Here is a 6,824-nt window from a genome sequence, read left to right as displayed (position 1 = left end):
GCCAGGATCAAGCATGTGTGGAGCTTGATGTGGGTTATGGGCAAAGAACAAGGCTGGATGGAACCTCTGGGTGATACAGTAAGCAGTCTTGGGTCCTTAGGCTTGGAAAAGGTCTACCATGTAGAATAGCATTCTAGGCATAGCCTGTCCAGGGCTTTATCCACAGATGTGGGCACTGTGGGCAGAGAATGTGCTGGGTTCTTCAGGTAAATCATGCATAAGATGCTCTGGAGTCAACTGGGAAATGTTTGAACCAGGTTCTAGAACCTGCAGGTTGTCCAACTCTGGTAAGTTATGGAACCTCACTGAGCCTCAGTTTCCTCCTCTGTTAAAAAGGAGCCTCCCTTCCAGTGAGTTTCAGAGAGATATGGTAGATGTAAAGGGTCTACAGACTAGACCCTGCTACCTAGCAAGGGCTCAGGAATGGACAGTGGTTCACATCAGGCTTCTCCAGGTACATAACAGTGAACCAGCTTTTGCAGACAACTAGGGATAGGACAATTAGCCAGAAGAGTCCTGACATGGGGCAAAGACTGTATTTATCAGACTAGTCATGGGTGAGTAGGATTTTTGTGGATACAGCCTGGGGAAGTCAGGTTTAAACTGTGTCTCATCCTATCAAAGCACCTGATACAAAGGAGCCCTCATGAATGTGGAATGAGTGAACAGGGAGGGTGATCTGTGACATTGGTGTACACATCATGTGGCTGCAGTTTTTCATATGGACATCAGAGGGCAGAACTGTCTCATACATTTCCTGTGGGATGGAGGAGGGGCTCCTTCTTGGGAGTTCTGTGTGCTCCATGGGGATCAGCCCCAAGATTCAGGGCCCTCCATCCCTCACCCTGGATACAAGAGGCCATTCAGAACCCCAGGGAGGTCAAGACTCCTTCCCCAACATTCCATCTCCCCAGAAGAGAACAGTGAAGTTACAAATGTTCATCAATTTGACTAGATTTCTCAGGGTCTTGGCACAGACGTGCCCCATTCTGTCCCAGGGAATGTTCCCTTTCTCCTCTATTAGAGAAGTACTTTCCTCAGGGGGAAAGGATAATGCACAAGAATGCTGTCCCATGCAGTGGTTGCGACCAGTGTCTCTCAGCTAGGAGTTCTCCTCATGCCCATTTTGCAGGTGTAAAAACAGATCCATTGCAGACTCACCATTATCAATGAAGAGCAGAGCCCCAGTTGATCATGGAGTAGGATTCAGTGTGTGCGTACATTCTCTATGCACTCCCTCCCCAACCCACTTTGCTGTAATAATAGTTGGTGCCCTTAATGGGAGACAGGAAGGATGGCTGGGCACCTCTGAGGTAGGGAAAGGAGACGGCTGGCATTAGGCTCTGCTGGTCTAGAAAAAGGTATTTTTGAGTCTAAAATACTCCTCTTTTGGGGGGAAGGTTTCAGACTTGGGAATCAACCCTTGCATGGTGCGCAGGACCCTTCTGTTCGAGGAGTCTCTCATTTCTCTGGGCTCTATAATCCCTTGTTCAGGACTGACTTTTTGGCCTTGATCACTGTGGGTCTATAGGTGAGTGTGGTCCCCATAACACATACAACAAGGCTGTCAGTGCTCTCCCTCTTGCTCCTGGGCGAGGGGGAGGCTCAGGCTTAGCCCGACAGCACCACCTTTCCAGGGCTAGTGGCCCCCCGTTGGAGAACTGGCCACTGCACATGCACGCACACACAGACATGACACACATGCAGACACTCCTATATTAACACAGACACATATGCACATATACACAGATTTGATATGATACATACATTATCTCCACACATACCCTCCCCCTGGACACAAAAGCCACAGAGACAACAACAGACATGTCCATGGGATACATCCCAGAGACAGCTGGGTTGCCTGGATAAGCCTTTTTGGTGGAAGCAGATGTAGCTAGGGGCCAGTGTTCCTGCATCCCTAGAGTGGTCACTTGCCACTCCTGAAGACTCTGTCTATTCTGAAAGTCCCTCCACACCTGGCTCCTGACTTTGGGCAGTGTGGGGTCCATGGCTCAGTGTGTGCCCTTACATTTCAAGTGGGAACATGGCCGTGTAGCCTGGAGTTAGAGTCCCAGCCTTAGCAGGGAATGGGGGCCTTGCTAGGTTTGCAGAGGGCTGAGTTCCTCTGGCTCAGGCCATGCATGAAGCACTAATTCAGTTTTATGCACATATATTTATATTAACAGCATGCCTCAGAAAACCAAGATGGTCTTGGTAAAAGCTGTGTTAGAGAAGAGTTGATTTGAAGCTAGAGTTTTTATTTGTTCATGGCCAGTTTCTCTTAGTCAGTGAAGAACATCTTCAGCACATACCCAATGGACCTTCCATGTGAGCAGACTGGAAAAGAGCCCTTATAAACTGGGGAGCCATTTCAGAAGGGCCCAGAATTAGAAATAATATGGATGCAGGGAAGCCCTGCTTTTCCCAGCAGAAGGCAGACAATGGGCTGGTCTGAGGGACATAGGTCCCTGCCACGATGTAGGGGTGGGACACGTCCAGAAAGGATCAAGTTTTTCCCCCACTAGTCATCCAGGAACTCAACCTGAATCGTCATCTTTTATTATCTCATCAGCCCAATGAGGTAGATACTCTTGGCATGCTCTCTTTACAGATGGGAATATGAGACTTCAAGGGGCTTAGGGTGATACCCAAGGTGACCCCTCTGTCTTCTGCACAGCCTTCCCTGCCCCCCTGCATGGCAACCCTGCTTCCTTGTCTGCATCATGTTCTGCTGCCCCTTCTTTACTGTGTATGTCTCACCCAGGCTAGGACCAGGTAGGAACTCAGGAAACATTCGTGCAGGTTTGAACAAGTGAATGAATGAAGTCCATTTGGTCAAGGAGGTTGGGTGGTACAAGACTGAGCCATATTTTGGAATGAAAATGATGGAACTGATTGAGCCTTCTTGAAATCTAACACTTGCCCCCTACTTGACTGTTACACACAGTTCTCCAATTGTGAGTACAGCCAAAAAAAATATGGTCATTCCTTAGAAGATTATTTCCTTTAGAGAAGGCCCCTCAGCTGTGACCCTGAAGGTTTGGCCAGAGCATCCAGGAAGATGCTAACTGCACTGTCAGTGCCAGCCAGTGGGATCAGGAGGGTGGTAGCAGCTAGGGGACCTCCTGGTCCAGGCATCAGACTCACAGCTGTGAACATTCTGGGGGGCAGCACAGTGGGGCTGTTTGTCTTCATCCCTGGTTCTTTCTTTCTCTCTTCCCCTCATGAGGAAATGGTGAGCGTTGCTGAGGTGGACTCAAGATGCCAAGACCCCAGGAGAGGAAGCTGGTGGTGGCAAAAGGAAAGTGTGTGCTTGGAAGATGCTACACCATGTCTCAGAGAGGCAGAGGGTGCCTCAGACTCACTCAGTGCTCTCCAGTGTAACTGAATGAATCTGCCCCATGATGGAAAACCAGGAGACAAGGAGGCTATGAGGGAATGGCCAGGAGGCAGGAGGACCATGGAGTCGGGTGTCCAGGATGAAGTGAGGACAGAGTTTCCAGAAAAGGACATGCAGGGGCTTAAATGTGAAATGATACTGATGGTCCACGATGGGAGGCCTGGGCATTGTTTATTGTATTCATCAATAGGAGGTCACTGTTGATGTGGAAAAGAGCAGAGTAATAAAAAATAAGTGTAAATTTGATCAATCTCATATCTCATGCAGTAAACTCAGGGTTTTGTTCTCTTTCAGAATAAATTTCATGACCCGATATGCCTGAAGAGTGTCCATGTCTCTGCCTCATTCTGTGTTCCTCGGCCCCTCTCTCATGACACTTCAGCCTCCTTGGTCTCTTTTTTCCTAAACAGGCCACTTGTCCCATTCTAGGACCTTTGCATATGCTTTCCTTTTGCCAGCCAAGCTTGTATCTCTTTCCAAATGGCCACTTCCGTCTCATTCTGCAGGTCTCAGATGACATGTCACCTCCTCTGAGGGTACTCCTTCCCAGACATCTCTCCTAAAACTGATCCTTACAGTTATTTTCTTCCTGAAAGGCCAACATAATCTGCAAGGCCTGCCCCATGTACCTGTGCTGTTTGGCACTGGAGCCTCCTCCCCTGTGCTGAGGGAGAACTTGACCTATGCCTCCCTTAGACTGAGATGTGCTATAGATGTGAAATACACATCACATTCTGAAAATCTAGTAAGAAAAAAATGAATAAAAAAATGTGTAACAAATGATAGTCTTATATTAATTACATGTTAAAATAATGTTTTGAAAATACTGGGTTAAAAATCATTACATTAAATTTCACCTGTCTTTAAAAATTTATTTTAATGTGGATACCAGAAAATTTTAAATTATATGTGTGGTGTATATTTTATCTCTAACAGTGCTGCCCTCAAATTTAGGCAACCCAAGTATCACTGTGGACTAACTGCTGCCTGTTAAGATAGGTGGTCCTACTGCGTCTCAGCCAAAGGTGGGAGCAACCTCTTTGCTGAGATCAGGAACCTGCAGGATGGATGCTGTGAAGATGCAGGGTGAGTGGACCAAGATCTCTTTCCCTGCTCCATTTTTGGGACACTTTAAGATGAAAGCTCCAGTGATCTTCCTCGTTTCTTAGATGTTCAGGTATTTTAGAAAATGAAATCCAGACAATAATCAATACTAGGACTGAAATCTCAATGTAGGGAGATATCACTCCAACATCCCGGAACGTGCGGGCCAACCATTACAGGCCTTTATGAAGAGAAGCTATGGTTCCTTCTGAAATGCTTTCAAACATCTGGGAAGAATGGACTTAGATATTATGGCTGTAATCTGAGGTTAATAATACACAGGGTTCACAGAAGGGCACTGCACAGAGAGACTAGAAAATGTCCAGACCATGGGACCAGGAAAAGCGGCCTCTCTAGAGTTCTGTTGAAACTCTTACAGCTGGCTCAACAGAGTTGGAGAACTGAGCTCTCCTCTGGCCCTTTGTTTAGGCTGTTTCCTCGATCTGGAAGGCCCCTTTTCCCATTGCTCATACCAGCTCATGTTATTCCCTCCAAGAAGCCATCACAGAAGCTAATCCCCCTGCCCCATCCGTAGGGCTGGATGGCCCTCTTCTTTCTCTGAGGGCTTGGTCCCCACTGCCATAGTTGCTCACACTCACATCTCATCTCCTCATGCACATCTGAGGTCAGGGCCTCTGGGCCAGTCACCTTATGGTCCTCTCAGCTCTAAGCCCAGAGCACAGCTGTGGCACAGAGAACGAGGGTGTGAAGGGACTAAGCAAGGTACCCCAGCTTCCTCCATCCAATGGATTTTTTTCCCCTGCTTCATCCTCCACCTAAAAGTGGAACTCACATGGACTTTGTCTGGGTCCTTCTCTCCTACCCCATCTGCAATGAAAGCTTCAGGGAGGGATGATGAGGCCAGAGCAACATGGAAGTTTCAGGTAATAAGGCCCTTGTGAACACAGTGAGATTTTGTTTTTTCCATGATGAAAACAGAAAACTCTAAAAGAATATTTTCATTCAGGCCCAATATTTTCAGAGAATGATCATGTGACTTGATACACCAAAAATGGGCTTGAGGATAGCAGGACTAGGTGTGAAGGACTGTCCTGAGCAGCTGTACTTGTCTAATAGTCAAGGTAAGGAAATGAAAACAGGATCTCAAAGAGACATCTACACTTCCATGTTCATTTCAGCATCATTCATGATAGCCAAGATATGGAAACAACCTAAATGCTTGTCTATGTGTGAATGAATAAAGATAGGGATGTGTGTGTGTGTGTGTGTGTGTGTGTGTAAAATTCAGCCACAAGAAAGAAGGTGCTCTTGCCATTTACAACAGTGTGGATGGACCTTGAGGGCATCATGCTATCTGAAATAAGTCAAACAGAAAAACACAAATGTAATCATTTTATGATATACGTGTATTAAGTCAACACATACACCTTAAATTTCACAGTGTTATGTCTATTATACTTCTATAAAAGTTTAAAAAAAGCCAAAATGTGATGTGCTTCTCTGGAGTTTGGAAGGCACACAAGATAGTATTAAAAATGCTAAGGTCAGGGAGAAAGATGAGAAGGCTGTGTTGATAAAAAAATTAAGAGAAAAACAAATAATGTGAACTTTTAAACAAATCATCATTTTTAGGGACTAGAAATAGATTTATTTATTTTTATTTTTAATGAAATTACATTTATTGGAAAAGCATCAATGTAATATGTATTTATTTATTGAATATGTTAACTGTACCAGGGAATAACAGGTTCAATCTTTTCTTTCATGTTGTTAAACTGCACCCTAGAATACTGAAATTAAACCTTGACCCATATAGTAAATTAACTTGTTTATCCCTTTGTCTCTAGGTACAATTAAAATGAGCACAGCTCTCTGACTGTAAGGATATTATGGCAGAGAATTTAAAGGTGATTTCAGGAGACCCAGGTAATAATCTCTCTTTTTTTTCCCTTCTCTCTCTCTCTCTCTCATTCATTCCCTCCCTCCTTTCATCTCCCTTTTTCTTTTGTGAGTGTATCAGAAAGGGCAGTCAGAACACTCCAGGCCAAAGAAAAATTGTGATCAGAAAAAGAGAGACATGAAAAACACCCCTCAGTTCTGTACACTTGCAGCACCCTCTTTTTAGAGGTTGCAGAAGGGAGAGTGATGGAACCCAGGATGAAGGAGAAAAGGCCAGGTAGGTAACTGAATAGCCATTTTATTAGAATTGTATATGACACATGTTATAAATATGTTGCCATTAAGCTATGTGACTTCAATGATTAGATAATCAGGTAATTTAAGCAACTAAATAAAATACCCCATGATATTCTACTACTTTGTAACAAAAATAATATCTGACTCATGCTAATTTTTTTAT

Source organism: Pteronotus mesoamericanus, unplaced genomic scaffold (assembly GCF_021234165.1).
Source record: "Pteronotus mesoamericanus isolate MK-2021 breed Mesoamerican mustached bat unplaced genomic scaffold, CSHL_Meso_final contig_59, whole genome shotgun sequence".
NCBI classification, from domain to species: Eukaryota; Metazoa; Chordata; class Mammalia; order Chiroptera; family Mormoopidae; genus Pteronotus; species Pteronotus mesoamericanus.
Note: the sequence above shows the minus strand (reverse complement) of the source record.